The sequence below is a fragment of the Toxotes jaculatrix genome, chromosome 12 (genome assembly GCF_017976425.1).
Source record: "Toxotes jaculatrix isolate fToxJac2 chromosome 12, fToxJac2.pri, whole genome shotgun sequence".
Taxonomy (NCBI): domain Eukaryota; kingdom Metazoa; phylum Chordata; class Actinopteri; family Toxotidae; genus Toxotes; species Toxotes jaculatrix.
Window position 1 is genome coordinate 2,199,468 of NC_054405.1, and position 25,561 is coordinate 2,225,028.

Genomic DNA, 25,561 nt, shown 5'->3' on the forward strand with positions numbered 1-25,561 from the left:
TCATTTCAAATTTTCTGTGAGACAAGAAAGTTCATAACATTAAAGTCTTGTGATCTCTTTGTGATGTGGAATAATAACCTCAGCTCATCCTTCTCAAATATGGTTTGTTTACATACAGTGACTTCAGAAAGTAGACCAGTTTAACACATTTTCAAATGAACCTTTGCACTTTCTCATTATGTCTCATCCTCCACCTTTGGCCATGGCAAATTCATTTAGCATCCATAGTGGATTCCTGTTAAATCAGAGCATCAGCCTCATATTCTGGATTCCACTTTCCATGTAACTGAAACCCAGAGTAGTAAAAGTACTGCTACTACTATTGCTGACTACCACAAAGTCAGCAATAGATGATGATTTAAATATGTCATCATTAAAGTCTCCTACAAGAGCAACTGTTTCTCCAAGACTATCCAACAACTTCCCTAAATTCTCTTTAAACAATGACAGAGGACATGACAGAGGACATGACGGTGGACGACAAACAATCACTAACACTATGTTGAACATAAAGATTCTACACACTGTGCAAACTATATTGACCTGTGGAATGTGTATAATATCACCTACCACATTCCCTTTACAATACATGCCAACACCACCATGTTGTTGGGCTTGCAATTCTAGCAAAGCAGCATGGTTGCTAGTATATGACACACTTCATGGACAGTGGTTGAAACTGTAAACAGCAATCTGGATCGTATCTAGCAAGGATTCTGCAGTAAGCCATGTTTCTGTTACAGTAATACAGTTAGGCTGCAAATGCTGAGTACACATCACCACATCTGCAACATGCTGAGTTAAACTTTGCACGTTCATACAAAACACTAAAAATATGTGGACTTGATGCGCCCCTTGGAACATCCTCTGTAAGAAAGTAGCACATGTTATTAATGACATCCAAAATGCTCTTTACAATAAATCTTCTTCTGTTCAAAGTTCTCAATAATTAACTCTGACAGACTCCTAACACGGCTTAAAGCCACATATGCTTGTCCTGCTGCAAAAACCTTTCCTAAATTAAAAAAAATAAATTATCATCAAACTTCACAAAGACCTTGTGAGGAAACCTCTTGTTTTCTAAGAAAACAATGTGAGTCACTGTACCACAAACACCATTAACAAGACCATTTAAAACATATAAATTCTTACACAACATGACACATGCACCCTTGCCTAAAAACAATTTCTCTGACAAGTATTGGAAGCTTTGGCATGATGCCCTTCTAATAGCTTCAGTTTGCCAGTTCTTTTGTCATTAACAAAGTCTCTCGCTTCAACAACAACATATTCTGGACAGGACTTCAACAACTGTTGATTATTATGCTCATTTACTTCTTGATTTGTAGCAAAAATATGTAAGGCAGAGCTGACCTCACCAGTTTCACATCTCTTTAACAACTGCACGTCACTGTCCAGCATCACTGTTCACTTTGAACACTTTCTAACCCAATTTAACAGTTGTGCAAAAACACAATCTTTCTGCTGCATTATTTCTAGGGGTGTAACAATAATCGATTTGATTCGGAAAATCGGTTTTGATTTAAAAGATGTGAGTGCATGGGTACACGGAGCCCTGAATCGGTCTAAACGTAGGGTGAACCGGCCGATGGCCCGATTACAAAGTTTTAAATCGGTTTAACGTTGTTCCCTGTCTGCATCTCCCTCTCTGACTTTCTTTCGCTACTTCCCATAAAACTCTCGTGAGACGTCAGATTGCGCTTTCCAGAGCGCCAAAGAGCGTGATTACTCTGTCGCTGTGTATACGAGGGAAAAACATGTCCGACACCGACACCATCTACAACGCACCGTCAAGTTTAAAGTCAAAGGTCTGGAAGAAATTTGGATTTTATATGAGGAATGGAGCACTGGATAAAACCGTTGCGATATGCAAAGAGTGTAAAACCGCAGTGAAGTACACCGGTAGTACGACAAATCTCAACACTCACTTGGTGAGGCAACATGGAGAAACAGGCGATGAGGAGGCTAGCACAGCTAGCACAAAGACACGACAGGACACAGGCATACAAGAGTTTTTCCAGCTGAAACTCAGCCACAACTCGGCTAGAGCCAAGGTAATAACGGCTTCAATAACCCGGTTTATTGTTAAAGACTTGAGACCATACTCTGTTGTGGAGAACGAGGGCTTTCGGGACATGATAAAAATACTGGAGCCCCGGTACAACATACCAAGTCGTCAGCATTTTACCGATAAGTGCGTGCCAGAGCTGTATAACAAAGTAAAAAATGAAGTCAAAGAACAGCTGTCTAACGCAGAACGAGTGGCAATTACCACAGACGCCTGGACGTCATGTGCAACTGACTCCTATGTGACAATTACAGCGCACCACGTCTCTGCCGGCTGGGAGTTGAGGAGTCAAGTTTTCTTTTCTTTTGAAATTTTATGTTCTACCTCAGAAGCTTATTGTTCCTTGATATGAGGCTAAACAGATCTCACCAAAAGTTTTATTTCCTTCACCTTGTTTAGTTGTTTCTTTGGCTTTAATTTGTGCCATTAATGAACTTGAATATTGTTTGTTTTTCATTGTCTAAAGGGCTTTGTAAAGTTCTTACAGTGCAATATGCTACACTAATAAACATGACATGTTTCTGAATTCACATGTCAAAAGTTACAATATACTTGTTCTCTAGTTTTTAAACAAATCATAATGTAAAAATGAAGAAGATGACCAAGAAACTGAGATTGTGTCATACCCCATCGAATTGAAGTGTATCGAATCCTATCGTATCATAGTGAAATCCTACCAAATCGAACTGAATCGTTCCATTTTAAAATGTATCGTTTCTGAATCGTTTCATACCCCTGTATCGAGATACGTATCGGATCGCCTTATATTGGAGAGATGCACACCCCTAATTATTTCCTTTAATTCTACCACCTTAAATACATTTGTCCATAATGTATTTCTAACATCATCTACATACAGTGGCTTCCCTTTAACAGGAGGCAGTTAGAAAAAATCAGCAACCACACTAACATTTCCAAAGGTTGACAGGTCACCACTTTGTTTAATTCGCCGCAACTTCCTGTGAATATATGCTAACAAACTGTGATCTACCATAGAAATTTCATCTATAATCACAGGCTGTAGATCATGATCTCTGGCACGAAGAGAATTTAACTTCTCTTCGCCCAAAGGAGCAAACGGCAGCTTAACATTCCTCCTTATACTAAAGGTGGTTCGAATGGTTGTTGCTTTCAAATTATAAGCAGGAATCCCTGTAGGAGCAGTCAGCAACACACAGAGTCAGGATGGGTACATGTCACTGGCAACAATCTCATTGATTCATACTGAATCACCCTTATCAAATGACTTTTACCAGTACCTGCACCACCAGTAATAAAATCATGCAACAGTGCAGGATTTTTACCATTAACCTTATCTAAACACCACTGTCTAATTTGGTAGAAAACAGACAACTGTGTCTCATTAAGAGACCTAACAAGAGCTAAACACCGACAGTGTTCTTTCCTTTAACTCATCTATGCTCTCTAAACGCTCTAATTCCTGCTCTGGACAGAGCTCACACCACAAATCTTCTACAACACCATTACAGTCTATGCTACTCTGAATGTTTTCTAAATTCTCTGTCTCCCTCTCAAACACGCTCCTATTCAGATCAACTACAGACTTAACAGAATGTAGTGATCCATCCCTAAACCTGACCTGGTGTGACTCATAGACCTCCTGAGATTCACAGTTGAAATGGATTAACCGTATATCAACTCTGTGGCAGAAACAACTGCAGAATACTCTGGTAAAACTTCTCAGATAAAACTTCTCAGAACTTCTCTTTGTGAGTGAAAAGTGAGCCTAACGGACAACTGCTGGCTGTGTTTGTGTTCTTTTAGCCATAAATCCACAACCACTACTTAATTCTATCCATGACACATTTCTCACTCTTAGACAGGACACAGTATTCAGAGGCAAAAGACGCCAGAGACATATCATCAAAGGTGCTGTCACTTGGCCTGTTCTTATTTCTATCAACAAAACCTGTCATCCACATCTCATCTGTAGTAACAGCAACTTCTGCCTCAACACACTCAAAGGCAAACTCATCTTAACTACTTATTGTCCCCTGTGGGCACAAACACAACCTTCCTAGAGCACTCCTTCAGGTGCATGTTACTCAACCTATAAACTGCCTCCTGAGCACTGACATCCCTGTTGTGTAAATACACACTGCCAAGGCTTTTTAAAGCTTCTTTAGCACTTACGTCTTTTTGTGCCTCTTTCTGGGCACAACAACAACTTTCCTAACAACAAACCCATCTCTTTCTCTGCCTTAGAGATGTAAGAAATAATATAAACAACACACACATAAGTGTCCACAACAAACTGGATATCTAAATTCACGTTCCAACATTTTAACAAAGGCCTAATATACTGATTAATCTAAGCTTCAGTAACTTGCTGCTTCAACACAACATTGTAACAGTGTATTCCTACACACCCATTTGTGCGGAGTCTCATATAACTGCTGACTCACACTTACACTACAAAACAACTGTGCTACACTATCAAATGAGCAGTTCTCATCTGAGAGTGCAGTCTTAATGGCAGATAAAATCTCAAATGCTCCTTCTTTCTTCACGATGTTTTGCTTAACAGCACATGCACATAGAGTTATGTGTGGTGGACAAGTACACTCAACTTCAACAATGTCAGGTTTGTGACTGATGAAAGTACGCTCTGACACTGGCCTAGGGAAGCTGAAACGACACACTGTCTTATTTTTGCTTCGAGTGCTGCTGAACAGATGTGACAGTGTCCAATAATACATCATCATCTGACGGTAGTCCACATGTTACATATTTATCAATAAGCTGAACTACCTCTTCATCACTATCCCTTTCTATCACAGACGCACCCTCAACCCAAAACAAACAGTGAACATGTGGGGAACCACACTGCTGAAACTCTACCCTATTAAAATTATCCATAATCTTACCAACAGGACACAACGGAGACATCAAGACCTCCCTCAAAAAACAATGCCACCGGAAATCAAACATTCTAGCTGCAGTGACAGGATTATGACATAACAACACACACCTATCAGCTCACTCTAAATCATCCACTGTCCCTGTTCTACCTTCCTGCTTTAAAATACTCGTCAAAAAATTCTGCCAGCGTAAATCTGCAAAAGAAAATGAGCAAAACCAAGTGGGAACACCAAGCTGACGCACACAGGCCAGTAGGTCACACTGTGCTCCCTGCCAAAAAGCAGGAGTACCTCTAATAGGTTTAAAGAAACGATAACCATCATCAAACTAACTAACTGAGCTTCTTCATCCTGCAAAAGATTTACTCTCTCTGAAGCACAACCTCTGTTTCCTTTCCACTGAGCTATGGACACATTGGACACCACCTGCTCAACCTCTGACATATATTGGCATGATCAGACAGCAGCCTAACAGGACTATTTCCCTCTCCTGGTGCTACATTCAACACATCATCAAAATACTGATCTAAAACTTCCTGACCAATGTCCACAGGCATAAGACAAGTATCCTGGAACATTTAGTGCTGCTGTCTATCATGGAGAAACTCATCCTGACCATCCTCAGCAACATTATCACAGTGTGCCACCACTGGAACCTCACTATCTTCCTCCCTACAAAATGCATTAACCCATGCATCATTAAATTTAACATCTTTATAATGAATGTTATTCACCTTCAAATACTGCAACACTTGCCTAACATGCATAGTATCAACAAACTGATACTCATAGTGGCCTTTGTATGTCAGCGCTTTAATTTAACATGCAACAAAGACCCTTCCATGTTAGAACGAGGCAGCAGATTGGTTGTGTCTACAACGTTGGCAGGAACACAGGTCACTGGTCCATGTACTCCATTTTGCCCACCTTTAGGCAATGCCACCATCTTCATAAAAGGAATATGTAATGCAACCAAATGTTGCTCTAAACTATTCAAACATGCCAGTTCAGCTGGAACCATCAAATTGTTCCCTACATATTCACCTTTACTAATTTTAGAATGGTATGTATGACAAATCCATAGCTGACCTCTAGGTGAACCAATCCACTGACATGGCAATATGCAGTCATCATTACATGTTTGCAGGTATTGGTCAGTAATACACTGCTCTGCAGTTGTACGTATTCCCTCCTTGCTATCACACTGTTCTCTCTTACAATGTAAAACCTGGTGCCTGAACAACAACCTGTGAAAAACACAACAAACAAAATCAGGCCTACTCTTTAACTTTGTCTAAAAACTGCTCCATAACTACATTAAACTGCTCTGACAGTTTTTTATTCTGCTGTCTCTTTAATTTCACAGCAGCCACAACATGCTGCCTATGTTGTGGATTTACTTGATACTTCCTAATGCTGGTGGCTTTGACTTACTGTTGATGCACCTTATTCAACATGTACTTCTGCCTACTTGCAGCTTTAACACTATCCCTATGCGCTTTGTCTACTAAATATTTCCTAACACTGAAGGTTTTCACATAGGCTCTATGCACCTTGTTTAACCTATAGTTCTTAACACTGAAATCTTTTAACTTCTGTCTGTATAAATCATTTTGCATATATTTAACTTTTTTCTGTATCTGTCTCTGCTGCCTGTGCAGCACATTTGACTTGTATTTAATTACTTGTTGCAACAACTTCTTCTTTTTCAAATATTTCGAATGGGTTGTGGTTGGTTGCTCAATTTCAAGTGTGTCCCTACTACCAACCCCACTGTTGCCTGTACTATGCAGTCTAAGATTATATCTCCTACAACCAGGTGTGTTGTAACTGTACAGTAGCCATAACATGTCTGTGTCAGGGGCTGGTTAACACACACAACAGTCTCATAATGATTACCATGTACATTCACTAAATAAACACCATGATGTGACACATGCTTCTGCTTACAACTATATTCAAGCCAGCAATCATTACAATATGTAAAGACATTAACACCAAAGCAGTCAGCTGCTGCTTGAATCTCTAACTCAGTGGCCCAGTTACCAACATAGCGCATCCTTGACACATTGACATTCTGAAATTGAGGAAAACTCACTTCTCAGAATACTCTCATATGCCACAGGATCGCTCTCTAACTGTTTGACAACTGCATGTCTAATTTTCCTATGATACTCTTGTGTACCACTAATGGCCTGGCTAAGAGCCCTGAAAAAACAGTTCCCATCACCCTTAATTTTTTCTGTCTTACAAGGAGTTCCTAAAGGACCAACAGCAGAAGATGTAGCATCAACCTTCTCTAAATCTACATCTAACTTTTTACATAAGGCAAGAGCAACTTCCTTACACGGTTTGTCTCTCACTCGCTGGTAATCCAGATAGCGTGAAACAACCACGCCAGCCATCGAAAGTGAAGAGTATTTATAGAACGTGTTTATACGAAGACCCGCCCAACCAATCAAGGCATAGCGGAGGCGAGGACTAAACCGGAGACACGCAAACAATGAAATAAATTTCCAACTGAAAATACGATATCGTTGAAAAAAACAAAAATGACATACCACAGTAAAACTTACATTAAATCCTGCTGCAGCCTGTACATTTCATGTAAAGACAATAAAAAAAAAACAAATATGGATTATTAACACAATGGTGTTAATAATACTGTCATAGTAAAATTCCAAATGTTTATATTCTAAACCAGGAGTGGCCAACCCGTGGCTCCCGAGCCGCATGTAGCTTTTTGCATGATTTCATGTGGCTCTTACGTTCATATCGAAGTTTGTGATTGTGTTTTTCTTTTGTTTTTTAATTTGCGTGTTCGCTTCGCTTAAGTTCAATATGGTATTTTCGTCAAATGCGCATGTGCGTGAGATAAAAATACCGCCAAGTTTCCCAGTAGGGGCAAGATCATTTAAGTAAACAATTTCTGTCAACTTCGCTCTAAAAATGGCAAGGAAAAAATGCACAGCAAAACGAAAAACGAAGATGAAAACAGGATGTTTTTAACAGAGTGGGAGAGTTTATATATTTTGTTAAATGTAATGACAAGCCATTCTGCTTTATATGTCAGGCGCCATTAGTACATTTCAAAGCTTCAAATCTTCAGCGCCACTTCAACTCACTCCATGCTAACATCGACCAGGAATTTCCAAAAGGAGCTGAACTTCACATGCACAACTTGGTCACTTTGAAAAGTCAGGCAGAAATTTACAAAGCACTCACAGACCATAATGCTTGCATCATGTCAACTGGCTTGGAACAGTTAGAACCACAATAAGAACTAAACTATTAAATTAAAACATGGTGAAAAGAAAAGCATGTTTATATGTATTACTGCAGTCCTGTTCTAACTGTACATGTCAAACATCACAATTATACATTGTTATTGTGCATAACTTAATAACATGCCAATAAAAAATAACATGACTGATAAACATCATAGATAAATGATGTATAAATCCATGTCACTATGTTTCATATAAAATACAGATAAACCTACTACATATTTAAAATGGTCACAAACATCAGATATAAAAGGGGGGGGGGGGGGGGTCCAAAACTTTCACACTGAAACACTGCTTTGTAGCCAGTGTCTTTTCTGGAGACTGATGGAGTGTAACCACCATGTTATAGAGAACATACTGCATCTATACTACATAAATTATAAGTTTCCACTTTCTTCACAAACATGGCCTTTTCATTACCATCAAAATTGCCATCAATGAACCACTCCCACATACAAGAAATTCTACAATCTCTGCAGCTACTTAATGAAAGTGCCTTCCTATTTCTGCAGACTAATATACTAGAACTTTGTCCATTTCCTTGACACACCTTCTAACTAACTAATTTGTTTGGTTCCAGTACACTGCATGTGACTCCCAGGCGCTTCAACCTGAACTACATAACAACATAACAACATAACAACAACAGCTCCCAAATACTCAACCACAGGAGCAGGACAGAAAAAAGACAAATGAGAGGACAGGGGAGGGTATGCTACAACAAATTAATTTTGTGCTTTACATAGTATATGAACACTCTATTTTTTTCTTTGTTTACAAGCAAACATGACATTTATTAATGCATACACTGTAATACAGGTTCCCATACTCATCTCCTAAACATTAATGGAAAACAACACGTCTTTCATAAAACACATATGCTAAAACTCACTCATACTCTCACAGAACAAAGACTGCCTGACTTAACTTAAACCTACCTTCAAAATGCAGCTCTAAAAAAAAGTCACATTATACCTTAATACCTTGTGCATAAAAATCAGGATTAAAACAATGCCTGCTCTCTCAAACCTCTGCACTTTCTAACACTAAAAACAAACACCTATTTTGCATAGAGAGGAGGAGCCACTCTGCAGCACTTTGACCTACAACTGCCACTAAAAATCAGAATCAGCTTTATTCGCCAAGTACGCAAACACAAGGATTTTTTTGTCGGCAGTTGTTGTCTCTCTAGTGGTAGAAACCAAAACAAAAAGTCTATATAGAATATTTTCAAATATACAAATATACAATCATACAAATATGTAATATACATGAAACATGAAATGCCTACCAGTCCAGTAGTGAAAACAGGCCAGGTCCAAATAAAAAGTTGGAAAAGAGTCCGAAGTGAGCTTCCCAATGTTTAGGAGCTCATCCTTACTATAGGTGATTAGGTTTGGTTTTTTGCGTACGCAGGTACGCAAAAAAAGACAAAAACTACACAAAGTACTAGAGAGCGCAGTACCGAGGCCGCCATCCGCAGCGCCATCTTGAAGAATGAAACACTTCTCCCTGTTGCCAGATTCTTTCACCTCACGTAGACATCACTCACTACTATTCAAAAAACAGTAAGTACATTTTTAACACTAAACTCTGTCTAAATAAGTTACATTCACTGCATGCATACATGTTAAACCTTACTTTACCTGTACAATTTCAAACTCATTCACATTCTGATTCAGATCCAGAGAACTTTATTTGACCCCAAGCAGCAATTTAACACACACTGAGCAGCATAAAGTGGAAAAGCAACATTTCAAACAAGACACAAAACAAAACAAAAAAAACACAATATATACACATATTTATAGCAGGGTGGATAAATGCAAAAAGTGTAAATGTAAATTGAGATTACAAGAATTAAGAGTTACTATATTAAGAGTTACTTTATTAATCCCAATGGAGAAATTGGGAAACAAAAACAAAATTCAGTGATTATAAATTTAAATGTTATTGCAGATGTAGTATGGTCAATAAATAGTAATAACTAATCACAGTGCATTTAAAGTGAAAAAATCAAGTGCATTTAAAGAAAATGAATAACAAAGGGTAGTAAAATAAAGTGTAGAGTACGAATAGGGAAAGAAAAAACAGGAGGAGACAGTGTTTGAGGGGAGGGTGTGAAAATACACAGCAAAACAGTGGGGGGATGATGTGCTAGAAGTTGGAGTTTAACAGCAGGATAGCTTTAAAACAAAGATGGTCGTCCTCCTCTGGCACAATCTTTGCAGACAGTTTCAGTTCTGGAAACTGATGGAGTGAAACCAGCAGGTTATAGAGAAGATACTGCATCTTTACTACATTGTTTATAAGTTTCCATTTTCTTCACAGACATGGCATTTTCATCACCATCTAAGCTACCATCAATGAATGACCCCAATGTACAAGAAATCAGACAGTCTCTGCAGCTACTATATGTAAGTGCCTTCTTATTTCTACAGACTAAATTACTAGAAATATGACCATATCCTTGTCACTACTTCTAACTAATATTTGTTTGCTTCCGGTACACTGCATGTGACCCTCAGGTACATCGACCACAACTACAAAACATCATTTACCAAACCTCAACAGATGTGATAAACAACACAATAAGACAAGCACGAAGACTCACAGCACAACAAAAAAAGCTGGAATTCACCCAAAAACAACTCACAAAAACAGAAGAACTACAGTGTTGCAAAGAAGCCCTGCATGCACTCATTCCACCAGGTACTGAAAATTCACAAAAGTATCTCTACACTTACAAACCAATACAAAATGTTTCACGTCCTGCTTTGAATTTTCTCAAACTAATTTACTTTTGTATTCCACTAGAAATGGAAGAAGACACAACACTGCACATGCCACGCGCAGACAACACCACTGTTCAGCATAACCTCTTAATGCAACAACCCACAAAAGGTATAGTGGACCTGAATTTTGTACATCAAGATTAACATCACATCAACATAAAACTGTCACTCCAAACTCATGATCAACATCTCATCTAATTTCCCTTAGAACCCACATCCTGAAAAACACACACACACATTCTGTCCACAAAATGCAAACATATTTTTCATATATTTTTTAGAAACTGTTGACATCAACCCTTTGGACACAACCGACGATCCTGAACAGCACCCTTCACCTGATCAAACAACACAGGGTAAAACACTGAACCATATTCTGCAATAGCTTAACATCACCAAACAAGAAATGTTACTATATCAAAACATCCTATTATAAACACTAATTATATCTCTCTTTTCTTTTTTAACCAGATATTGGACAGAAGACCACACCACCAAAGAAGATGCAAACTACAAGAACCATAAACCTGGACCCACAAACACTTGAACTTTTATTACAGTGGCCTTATAATACTTACATATCATAGTGTGCATGATTGAGTGTGTTTAAACTTGTTTAATATTTGTATTTGACAAACCACTGTATAAAAAAAGCATTTGTGTAAATGTTCATATTTGTTTTACAATAAAAACACTTTATCACAAATTCAACTGTTCTTTTTGCACAATCATACAGAAAAATCACTTAAATCCATCACTAAATCCATTACAATAAAACTGATACTTCAACAATGAGCTTATCAATAACTGACTGCTTCATCTACCACAATGATCATTCCTTTTTGTTTTTAACTTTAGCCTTGATCAATCTGAAACACTTCACTACTTAGGTAACCAAACTGTTCTTGTTATTAAATTGTAATTAAATTTGGTAGGTTACTTTCAAACAAACCCTCAATTTAAATAAAATCATATAAATATGTAAAAATACATAAATCAAAGTGAATACACAACAAATGGACATATTTGTGGCAGTTTCTCACACATACTTCATCCAATGTGGATCAAACTTTACATTCAAGATGACCTTCACACTCTCAGCTGATTGATATGCTCACATGATCACACACTCGTAGCGCCCAATGCTGGGAGGGGTCCATTTGCATATTGCATATATTTACATGTAACATACCAATTTTATGCTTTACATAGTATATAAACACTATATTTTTTTCTTTATCCACAACCAAACATAACTTTATTCATGCTACTCTGTAATACAGGCTGCAATACTCATCCGCCTAACTTATGGAAAACAACATATGTCTTTCACAAACCATATATGGTGAAACACTCATACTCTCACATATCAAAGACTGCCTGACATAACTTTAACCTACCTTCACAATGCAACTCTGAAAAAAAACATTGTACCTTGATACCTTGTACATCACATTATGTGATTAAAAGAGTGCCTGCTCTGTCTGCAAACATATGGACACACTCTCAATCTATTGTCTATGCAGTTTGAATACTTGCCAGACAAAATAAACATCTCTACATGTAAATTCACTCACACAAACACTTCACCTTTACAAAAGATAACCACCTAACTGTAACTTTCACTTATTCAGATACATTCTCAACAAACACTGATCTGAACTATTTCATCTCACGTTCAGATTCCTCATAAGGCATTAGAACAGGGGTGCCCACACTTTTTCGGCTTGCGAGCTACTTTTAAAATGACCCTGTCAAAATGATCTACCTACATTCAAAATGCTAAATATATATAATTATTTCTATATATACTGAGTATACTTTATATATACAATATTTGTTAACATACCTTGCATAACTGCATGAACCCTTATGGCACGATACAATTCCATACATTTTTGGTCATTACCTTACTCTGATGACTTGCACTGAATGGAATCAGCCAGGGTTGAATAGTCAGGACAGTAGCTGCTGGTAGACATCCTCAAACAGGCTTCCAAATGATCATCAGTCATGGTGGAACGGTGTTTGGACTTTATAATCTTCATGTGGGAAAAGGCTATCTCACATAAATAAGTAGAGCTGAATAATGCAGTCAAGAAAGTAGCACATTTCCTCATGTTTGGCTACTTTTCCTCTGTCAGAAAGTTCCAAAACTGTCCATGAGCCCTGGACTTCAGCTGAATGTCAGCCTGTAGTGTCAAAATCTCCACTCCAGATGAGTTCAGGTGAAAGAGCGTTGCAATTTTTGACGCCAGTGAATCAGCCTCAATATCTTCCCTAAATGGGTAGCACATAAATGTAGCGACTGGCTCAAGTAAAGCAAAGTCTTGAGCTGCATAAATATGCGTTTTTCAAACTCTGACAGACAGCTGTCAATCTGCTCTGAGTAGCGCGCACTGTCAAGTTGTGCACACGCCTTGGCAATACAGCGCGCAGTTGACTGCGCATGCGTGGTGACCCGTGTGTTAAAAAAGACGAGATCTCAAGTTGGCTACCTTGTAAGTCAGTCAAGTAGAAAATGCCATAGGGAGATGGATGATAGGCTAACATCTTTCTTTTCTTTTTCTTTTTTTTTTTTTTTTGAATGGCATGCGATCGACCCGCACGACCTTTGCGATCGACGTATTGGGCACCCCTGCATTAGAACAATGTTTACTGTGATGATCCATTTCTAACATGTTTAATGTTCCATTCTGCTACATATCAATATTGGATTAATATTCTCTGCAGACTGTAATGTAAATAATTACCAGTCATGACAGCTTTTTGCTTCTGTGCTCTGTTTCCTATTATAACTGTAATCTGCTGAGCACACATTATCCAATAACTGTTCACTAACTGTAATGCAAATGCTGACCCACTAATATTGTCCATTGTCTGTATTATGCTGCATGTCCTTCTCCCCCTCTCCTCCATTCCTAGCTGTCCTATCTTCCTCCTTTTCCTCCTTTCACCCAGCCCGGCCATCGGCAGGAGGGTCCCCCATCTGAGCCAGGTTCTGCTCAAGGTTTCTTCCTGTTAAAAGGGAGTTTTCCTTGCCACTGTCGCCCTAAGTGCTTGCTCTGGGGTCAGACTCTGGGTCTCTGTAAAGCGCTTTGAGACAATTTTGATTGTGGAAGGCGCTATATAAATCAAATTGAATTGAAGTGAATTGAATTGAACAAAAAGTTATCAAAAGTTTTGATGTGCCACCACCACAAATTTGACCCTTTGCCAGCTCACACAAAAAGGATGTATTTGTGGCTGTATCTGCCACATACTTCTTCCAAAGTGCATGACCATTTTACCACAATTGGGTGCGGACAAACAGCTCTGCAACACCCCCTAGAGTGTGAAAATACTCCAAGTATGAGCTACAAACTTGAAAATAGAAACACAGATGCATCCAGCAAGATGAGGAAAAAAAGTCTCTTGAAAGACAATTCTAGGATGTACAGAAAGTCACCCACTTAGGAAAAATTTGGCGTTCTGCACTCACCGTAATTTGACAAACTCCTGCTAGGGGAATTGTCCAATTTCACTTTTTGTCAGATTGCTCATAAGACATCATGGACAAAAAGTTATCAAAAGTTTTGGTGTGACTTACACAGTCTTCCCATGGCACCACCACAAATTTGACCCTTCGCCAACACACAGGAAATGGATGTATTTGAAGCTTTACCTCCCACATACTTCATCCAATCTGGATGAAAAAAATCATGCATGATGATCATGTGATTCTGAACACATTGATATGCTTACATGATGACAAAGTCATAGCGCCACCCACTGGCTGCATGCATTATTTTTAGACCTTATTCCCACATTCAACACTGTATTTTTATGAACTCCTCTTAGAGACAATCTCATACATTTGAAATGTTGTCTCATAATTCAGAAGGCACTGACGAGTAAAAGTTATCAAAAGCTTTCATCAAACTTACACAGTGTAGCCTTAGTGCCGCCACGAAAGTGACCCTTCGCCAACAAACAGGAATTTTTTCATCCAATGTGGATCAAACTTTAGAATCAGGATGATATTAAGACTATCAACTAATTAATATGTTCATATAATGATACACTCATAACACCCCCTGCAGGGAAGGGGAACCATGTCTTTTCTCTTGCTGTATGCTGCTGTGCTTCTCCAAACAGGAGAGAGGAGAGGACATAGGGGGACTTTGATGCTTGGCTGCAACGCCTGCAACTCCCGCGGGTTGCAAGGGGTGCGAGGGCCCGTCAACGCTGCTTGCAGCTTTAATTAATATTTGTATTTTATTGTGTCAGCTTGAAACCATACAAACATGTAGTGTAGTCAAACAAGAATGTGCATGGACAACCAAATCCTAAACAATCCATGAACCAATAAATGACACATCTTGACTGCACATCATTATATTGACCACTGGATGTCCTACTTGAGCACTGTGTCATTGAAGCCTTGGGTAATGAACCATTTTTTTGAATCATGTGTCGATTCACGCCTCAACAAAGCCTCAATCAGCCATCACTACTTGCTGCAGGAGGTTGTTAAAAGGACGAGACAGAGAGAGAAAAACCAAAGCTAATATCAGAGTGTGAAAGTACAAACATGGTGTGAAACTGTTTGGAGCTGCTCGTGTTTTCTTCTCTGACATGTCAGTTTTTTAGAACAATCCAGCCACTGATTTCTGCTTTTCGTTCCCATTTTCTCAGAGACACTCAGTGTTGTTCTGTCTTCATGGTGGAGAGTTTCTCTGCTCACTCACCAAAAGCTGGATCCTCCAGATGCAGGTGTATTTATACTACAATCACCTGAAAGCCCTTGGCTGCACACAGGTGATCACCATTTATCTAATTATGGGACTTTTCAAAACAAACTGGCTTCACCACTGATGATTTAGATGTGTCCTGAGAGTTTTGTGTTTTACATTAGTAATGAATTCAGATCACATTATTGAGATCTGTTTAACTTTGTCATTAAAGGGACTTTTTTCTGTTTGCGAGCGTCAAAAGAAATTAAATTTAAATTCCCTTTGATTCAATGTTATGTTGTTGTACAACACTGAAAATGGGCCTGATTCACATTTGGTTAATTATCTATTTGAAATTTACTATCTAACTATACTATCTATCAGTCTCACCTCCTGCAGCAGGAGCCACATCCCATCTCTCAAATCTGATGCTGCTTGTCCACAGAAAGTCAACAATGAGAATACTGAAGATACAGCTGCCTTCCAGGAACAATATGAAAACTTCAGTAGTATAAATTACAGAGCAACACAAGAGAAATGAAGAGATGAAAACAACGAACAGCAATCACATCTACAAATGTTAGAAAAATTCATTTTCATGAGTTAGTGATTTTCCCTCCATCTCCATCTAAACTTCCACCTGAACATCACATACAACCTTGATCTATGACAGGATCCTGTCACATTTATTGCCTCAGTGTCACTGTAAATGTTTTCCTTATTGAACTTCATATGCAGTGTGTATATTTGAACATGTCTGTGCTCAGAGATTCACTTTGAGTTATGAGCTTTGGTCTCAACTGCAGAAGTAAACTGGCAGAATAGTGAGACCTTAAGTGAGATGAATTTCTTTGTGAGCTCATTATCAAGTCTGTTGAACAGTTTGTATTTTTAGGTAAGAAGTTTTTGGCCACAATCCCAGTTGTCATTTAAAGCACAGACTCATCACTCTGCCTCCACAAAGGCTCTAATCTAGTCACACACTGCTTCACAGTCAAAGAGAGAGAAACAAATAAATAAAACAATAAGAAGAACAGATAAAATACACGAGAGGAGCAGATATAGAACACAAGTGTAAACAGAAAATACTACGTTACCTAAAAACCTGTCTGAACAGATGGATTTGTATCTGCTTTGTGAAAGAGTCCACAGACTCCACACACCTCAGACTTACTGGGAGATTATTCCAAAGTTTAGAGGTTGCAAACTGGAAAGCACAATCTTCCTGAGTCTTAAAACATGTCTGAGGTACATTTAGAAAGTCCTGACCTAAGAGATCAGCTCATGGTGTGGGGGTGCAGAAGGTCCATGGTATACTGTGGAGCCTGGACATGTAACAGTCACTTCTGCACAATGAACTTCAGTGATGGTTTAGGAATTAGGATTGAAGTCAGCGCACTATACAAGGGACAGTGATACACCTGGATGTGTTTCATCCAAAATAAAAATACTACCTTCTTCAACTAATACTGTATGTCAGCTTTCAGGGAGTCTGAAGACACCAACCACCAACAGTGTGAGCTGCACACTGAATGTGATATTTCAGTCTTCTTTGAATTAAACATTGTGATTTTTGAAGTCCTCATATTAAAATGTGAAGTTGAAGGACCTGGAAAAGTAAAACACAAAAGTGTAATACAAACCCATTCAAATAGGATTTTCCATTGTGTTGGTTGTAGTCACATCAAGTCATGATATGAATGGTCACTAACACTCAAACTGTGCTGGAACAGTGAAAAAAGTGTTTTTCTACTTTACTGCACAGCAAATGAAGTTGTTGATCTGAGCTTCTACTAAAGCACTGCCTTCAGTAGCTAAACTGACATGTAATGTGCTATATTTTTATCATCACATCGTGAAATAGTGAATCAGGGAAACCTGCAGGATTTCAATGATGCAAACAAAATACAAATGCAAAGCTCATAAATCTTTATGACCAATGACGGACAGTTTATAACCAATTTAAAAACAATCACATACCTTCAATGTCCTCTTCTGAAGGCCTCTCCATGCCAAAGGTCTATAAAATGTTAATTGATAAAATATTATTGAGTTGGAAAGCTGAGACTGTGGGCAATTTGCCAATCAGTATCAGTATACAAAAATACTGCAGATAACTGTAACATGTTGTTTTAATTACAACTGAGTAGATACAATCATAATACAATACAAAACTATAAAAGTTGCCCTCTTCATCTGTATGTTTGTGTGTGCAGTATGTCTGTGACACAAATTTTTGCATATGCATGGTCTTACTGAATTTAAAGGTTTAAATTTGAAACTTGCAAAATACCTGCATACAATTCTATTACTTAAAAATTCCAGTTTTAGTGACTTACTGAATGTTGAAGACTAAATGTCATTTATATTGTACCTTTAAAATATAGTTAGTACTATTCACATCAACTTGAATTTCATCCAGACTCTTTCCCTTGTATTCTCCCAGGCATCCCTGTTCCATTGCCAGAAGCACTTCTTCGCTGATTTTGGCCAACTGGAGGGTGCCCTCTGGAAGGTGGTAGTGCTTTCGGTGGACAGCAATATTATGCCCAAGGAAGTCTGCCAACTGATCACGTTCTGTGGTCTTCAGGTTCAATACAATAGAGAGGGTGGCGATATGTTTCCTCAGTTTTGTTGACGTTAATGCTTCAGGATTTTTGATGTGATCACATTCTTTCACAAACTGCCTTATGCAGTCAGAAGCCCTTATGTAATGGACAGAGTGTGGTAATGCAAACAGATATCCATTTTCACGCAGAACCCTGCATTCTTCTCTCTTCTCGGTTAGAGCATCAAGTGACTCTCTCATGAGTGGGGTTAAAAGAACTTGAACCTTTCTTCCTCTTTCCCACGACTGTAATCCTTACAAAATGTTTGCACAGCTTCTGTTCAAGCGGTGTAAGGGCCAAGCTAACGTCATCATGTGTGTCTGATGTATCCTTTGATAGGTAAGCAGGCAGAAGCATCCTGGACACTTCCCCTGCTCTCCAGCGGTTAAACAGTACAACTTGTGTCAGGGTCACTTTTGCAAGCTCCTTCCATGGTGGTGACGCGTGTTCTTGAAGATCATTCAAATGTTGCTGCTGTTTCTCAGATGACAATGAAGCTTTTGGATATCTTGTGTGAAAGGTAACAGTTGAGGAGCATTCCATTTGGCCTGGTCAAGTTGAGTTAATGCTTGGCTTGCAATGTCAAATCTCCAACTTTCTTGATAAAGCTGCGCAAACTCCTCAGCATCTTGAGTAGCTTGTTTATCTTTCTTTTTCAGGCCTTCGGACTTAAAAAACATGGCCAAATAATGCAAGCTGTCCAACCTTGCAAGCAAGAGATGGACATTGGTATTTGCCAGTTTTCTCACTCAATCCAGATAGGCTCTTTGCAGCAGTGACAACCCGACTGTACTGTTCAGGTTTTATGAGTTCTTGGATGGTCTTCACCTGTGTAACTTTTCTTGCTTCCAGTAACAGTCTGCCAAGCTCTCTCAGTTTCTGCCGAATATACTGGTGTTGACTGGCTGTCTTCTCGTTCTTCTTGAACAGTCTGTAACCATACTCGAGAATGCAACGGTCCTCTTTGACAGCAACTGTAATCTTGTCTTGATTCATAGCACTTAAGAACTTCCAATAAGCATCGTTAAATCCAGGTGGAGCAGGTTCAGCGAAAGCACACAAAGCTTGAACTCTAGTTTTACCTGGTTTAGTACTCTCAGGTTTGAAGCTGCATACTTTAAAATGCTGCCACATCGCTCTTCTTGAGAACAGGCCACAGCAGTGAACACAATGTGCAAATTCCTGTCCTTCAGATTTTTTCCGTGGTTGCTTCCATGGGATGAGTTTGCCTTTCTGTGTCTCTAAAAATTCACTGTCGTGCTCAAAGTTCCCCTTATTTTGAATATAGTCTAATTGCAGTTTCCTTTCTTTTGAGTTCTTCGGCAAACTGAATGCTTTTGCAACATCTGTTTCATCTTGGTGTTTACACCACAAGTGTCTTGACATTTTCTGGACAAACTTTCTGCAATAAAAGCACAAATGTTGTTTGTTGTAGCTTCTAGATCAGAGGTCACTAACAGGCGGACCGCGGTCCGGGTCTGGACCCAGACGCTGTTGAGGGATTCTACATCATGACGGGGCGCTAATATTTTAACCAGCACAGCTTTGTTAAGATGGCGGCGCGAACGGACGCAGCGGCCCCTCTCTCTCTAACTTTGTGTAATTGTGTAATTGTGTATGTACGAGCACACTCTGCGCACTTTGTTTACGTTCGTGTACGTCGCTTTCGTCTAGAAAACGTTACAGCCGCCATCGACTTTTGGAACTCAGGAAAACACCAACAAACTACTTTCTCGACCAAGCACTGTCTGAGGAACTCAAGAGCCTCGGATTACTCCGCCGGCCCGATCGATCAACGGCCTCGCCTGCTGCTTCCCACCGTGAGAGGAGACGTCGGAAGCGGTGTGAAAGAAAGCAGAAGCGGGGCAAGCGAGGAGGCATCCAGGCTAGGCTAGCAGCTAGCCCACACAGACCAGCGATACCATCACTGATCCTAGCCAATGTAAGATCACTGGATAACAAGATGGACCACATAAAACTCCTTAGATCTGCACAGCGTGATGTGAGGGACTGTTGTGTTTCCATTTTTACGGAAACATGGCTGAATGACAACATCCCGGACTCTGCTATCAAGCTAGCTGGACTAACATGCTACCGCGCCGACCGTGTCCCTGCGGAGGGAGGTAAGACTCGCGGCGGGGGAGTCGTTGTTTACATCAGCGACGCATGGTGTCGGAATGTTGTTGTTGTTGTGCATAAACTTTGTTTGCCACGGGTGGAGTTCATCATCTTAAAATGCAGGCCCTTCTATCTACCGAGGGAAATTACAGCGGTTCTGCTGGTCGCTGTTTACATTCCCCCCACCGTTAACACCAGAGAGAAGAGCAAAGCACTCGGCCCACTCTACCAGGCCATCAGCGAACAACAGACTGCACACCCAGACGGGTTTATCATAAGAGCTGGGGACTTCAACCACTGCCTCAGTTACATCAACATGTTGACTTCCCAACCAGGGAAAACAACACACTGGACTTTGTCTACACAAACCACAAAGGAGCATACAAGGCCTCCCCCCTCCCCCACCTGGGTCTCTCAGACCACATCACCATCCTGCTGAGACCTGCGTACAGACCGAAGGTGAGAGTCATCAGACCAACCCAAAGAGAGGTACATCACAAAGTGCATTGACGATGTCACCCACAGAAAAACCATTACCATCCGAGCTAACCAGAAACCATGGTTGACAAGCGAGGTCCACAGGCTCCTGAGGGCTCGGGACACAGCCTTTCAGGGCTGGGGACGCTGCAGGGCTAGCAACAGCCAGAGCCAACCTGTCCCGTGGAATCAAAGTAGCAAAACAAAAATACAGCAAGAAAATAACCAGCCACTTCAGTAACACCAGGGACACACAAAGCCTGTGGAGAGGCATCCGAACCCTCACTGACTACAACCCCCCCCCACAAACCTGTGACAGTGACATCTCACTGCTGAACAGCCTCAGCGACTTCTTTGGGCGCTTTGAGACACAGAACACCACACCAGCACAGAAATCATCACCTCCTCTGGACGAGCAGACTGTGTCCTTATCTTCAGCCAGTGTGAAGGAAGGTCCTCTCTAGGATCAACCCACGCAAGGCAGCTGGACCGGACAACATACCTGGTCGGGTCCTAAAGGACTGTGCTGAGGAGCTCAAGGATGTCTTAACTGACATTTTCAACATCTCCCTGAGCCAAGCGGTCGTCCCCAAGTGTTTCAAGGCCACCACAATAATACCGGTACCAAAGAAACCACACCTGTCCAGCCACAATGACTACCGGCCCGTAGCACTGACACCCATCATAATGAAGTGCTTCAAGCGGCTGGTGATGCAGAACATCAAATCCGTCCTCCCCCCCACCCATGACCCGTTTCAGTTTGCATACAGGACCAACAGGTCTACCGAGGATGCCATCGCAGCCGCACTCCACCCAGCCCTCACCCACCTTGACTCCAAAGACTCTTATGCTGTTTCTAGATTTTAGCTCAGCATTTAATACAATCATCCCCCAGCAGCTAACACACAAATTGGGATGCCTGGGAGTCAAGACCTCTCTGTGTAACTGGGTGCTGGACTTTTTATCAGAGAGACCACAAAAGGTAAGGGCTGGCAGCAAAAAACCTCCAGGACCATCATGCTGAGCACAGGGGCCCCACAAGGTTGTGCACTCAGCCCGCTACTCTTCACCCTGCTGACTCACGACTGCATACCGAACCACAACACCAACCACAACATCAAGTTTGCGGACGACACGACCGTGGTGGGCCTCATCACCAACCAGGATGAGGCAAACTACAGGAGTGAGGTGAGCCAACTGGTCCAGTGGTGTAAGGATAATAATCTCTTCCTCAACGTGGGAAAGACCAAAGAGATGGTTATCGACTTCAGGAGAAGGCCTTCACAGCATCCCCCACTGACCATCGACGGCGCTGCAGTGGAGAAGGTGAACTGCACCAAGTTCCTGGGGGTGCACATTTCTGAGGACTTCTCCTGGTCAATAAACACAACACAGCTGGCCAAGAAAGCTCAAAAATGCCTCTACTTCCTCCGCAAACTGAGAAGAGCCCATGTCCCACCTCCAATCATGTGCTCCTTCTACTGGGGCACCATTAAGAGCATCATCACTGGCTGCATCACTGTGTGGTACAGAGGCTGCACTGCCTCCTGCCGAAAGACACTGCAACGCATAGTGAATGCAGCCAGCAATATCATCGGTGTCCCTCTGTTGTCCCTCACAGACATTTATAACACACGCATCACCCGCAGAGCCATCAACATTGTGGAGGACAACACACACCCCTCACACCCCCACTTCAGCCTCCTGCCTTCAGGGAGACGGTTCCGATGCCTCCGGGCCCGCTCCACAAGACTGTCCAACAGCTTCATCCACCACCTACTTTTTGTAAAGTTGAAGTTGGTGTTTAGGGTTGCTAAGAGTGTACACGGCCTAAGTGTGAGAGTCCAAAAGTGATCCCCCAGAAAGTGTTTAGGAGCACGTTTCAGAGCCTAAGGAGTTGTTTGGGGTACTTTTTGTAAAGTTGAAGTTGGTGTTTAGGGTTGTTAAGACTGTACAGGGCTTGGAGTTTTAAACATTTACACAAATAACATCTATTAATGGCCCAGTCATTATAAATCTGTGCTGGAGAGCAAAGCAATGTTCAGCCCTCACACTGTATCTTAACTGCAGACTTAAGTGGCCTATTTAGACTCAGATGCTTTTGTAAAATAAATCAATAAAAACACAATAAATTGATGACTGTTGGACGACTCACACAACTGCATTACTATTCTGATGATAACTGTACCTGCTTCATCAGCAGTGTCAGATCTTTCATTCAGGGCAACTTTCAGATGTTGTTTTAAGAGAGACGTCTCTTTCAGGTTCCTGCCTCCTTGATAACTTTATCTTTAAAACTGCTGTTCCATTTTTCAAGGAACCTTGAAGCAACCTCTGCTCCAAACATCAGTGAGAAGTCTTGCAAAATCTAAATAAAAAGAGAAAAACATTTTCAAATGTTTAAAATAAACCAATATTTTTACTAAAAAATAGTACATCAGCTGACCGCTGTGGGTCATGAAGAATCTGCTGACGGTAGTAGAAGGTTTCTCTCATCTTCTGGGACTCTAAGTCAGGATCAGCTTTGTGGTGAAGGAGAGATACGGCTTCCATGCATTCATCTCTGATTGGCTGATCATCATATGTTCTGGATGATGTGGGACGTCCTTTTAGCTCCACTCTACTCTGGGATGAAGAGGTGGTTCTGGATTTGTCTTCATGCGCCACTCAAGAAAGGGTTAGAGCCTTTGTTGCTTTGAATATCATAGAAGTTCCTGAAAGAAAAAAAGCTGTCTCAAGAACAAATACTGTATGTTGCTTATATGCAAGCAAGGGAGTTAAACTTACATATCATTTTTGGAGTATGGGTCTTTCAAAGATGGGAAAAGTGAAACAATCCCAAGGGCAAGGAACTCTTTTGTTGCTTTACTAACAGCTCTCCTGCAAGAGGGAAAAAATCTCTTACCATTTTTGTCTATTTTTATAAAAGGATACAGGATTAAGTTGAAGCCTCTTACCCTTCTTTTCCATGCATGTGAGCGACAATAATATTAACCAGTAACCGTGTGGTGGAATATTTCAAACTTCCAGTCTCTTCATACTCTTTAATCACAGTCATCTGTGCTGGTTTTGAAGTAAGAATTTGCTCCACATTCTAAAAAAGAAAACATTATAAACATATTTACAACTACACTTAAATCTATATTGTAAGCAAATACATTCATCTAATACCTGTACATATTATTTTTTTTAAGATTTATGTCTAATAAATAATGATTAAAATCTAGTTGTATACAAGTTGAAAAACAATTACAATTTTTGCAAGCACACTGTCCATCAAAGGCTGGCATCCAGAATCACTTGTGTCTCTGCTTAAAGTGCTTGAGACTGACAGTGTATCTGTCAGACTTGGAGAGGAGGAGCCTTCACACCCTTGCTGCAGGACACTTAGATCTGAAGATCACACACACACAAGTATAAGGCAAATAAAATCTAAAGTCCAGCACATTAAAACTATATCACATACCTGGCTGGATATTACCTGTCTCAAGACAAAACATTACCATTACCTATAACTCTGCTTACCACAAGTAGTGAGGGTCACATATTCTGTCAGGTCTGAACGATCAGCCAGGTTCATAGATGCTTCAGTAGATGGGAGGTCTGAAATGCAGACAACACATACAGCTTAATATGAACTGATTAAATACTGTACTTTGGAATTCTTATCATCCACTTCTCACAATCACATATTTTTGTCTGTGTCAAGATACAAATCTCTCAAAATATAAGTGCAGCAAAATAGGAATTTTTAAATGTCCTACCATCATCACTGTAGATTAAAAAACACAGATCTTTGAAACATCCTCATCCACCTCTGCTCCCTGTTGATCTGTGACTTTCAGTGTTGTAGTCTCTGGGATAAGAAACTTCTGCTGGACTATACCATAACAACTCCACGTTACAACATGTTTACATCTTTATTCATTTAATACTAAACATCTGACTGACCTGCACTGAGAAAATCTGAGAAGCAAGCCTCTTCCAGTTTAATCTTCTTCTTCCCTCCATGTTGTACTTTGATCAACATGTTGGTTTGACATAAAGGAAGAAAATGTCATATGTCTGAGAATAACATGTTCAAGTTAAAGTTTATCCCAACTACACACTGTTAAAATACACGTTTCTCACCGCTGTTCAAAACAGCAAGGCTACAGTTTATAAGCTCAACTGTTAGCATGCTAGCCAAAACTGACTTTTCAGCTGCGTCTGCGCCGTTGAGCCGGAAATTATTCTCTTAAAACAGCGACATGCGGTTGCATTGTTGGATGGTTATTTCCAAAACAGTATTAATTATCTTCAAGATGCGCGTCGTCATTAATTTGTGAAGCTTATCAAACAGTTTGTCATTACCGTCATACAGACACATCACACGCCACAGACAGTATGGCCGACATTAACGTTTGAGTGAAAGCTAACAGCTCCACAATGGCAGCTAAGGACAGTTAGCTAACTAATGCTGCGGGAGCTACTTGCTCTAAATGATGGAGTAAAAGCAATGGGGTTACGTTCAACATCAAGTTCGCAGTCATTAGCGGTACTATGTAAGTAGATAAAGTGAGAACAATGACAAAATATCACACATTTAA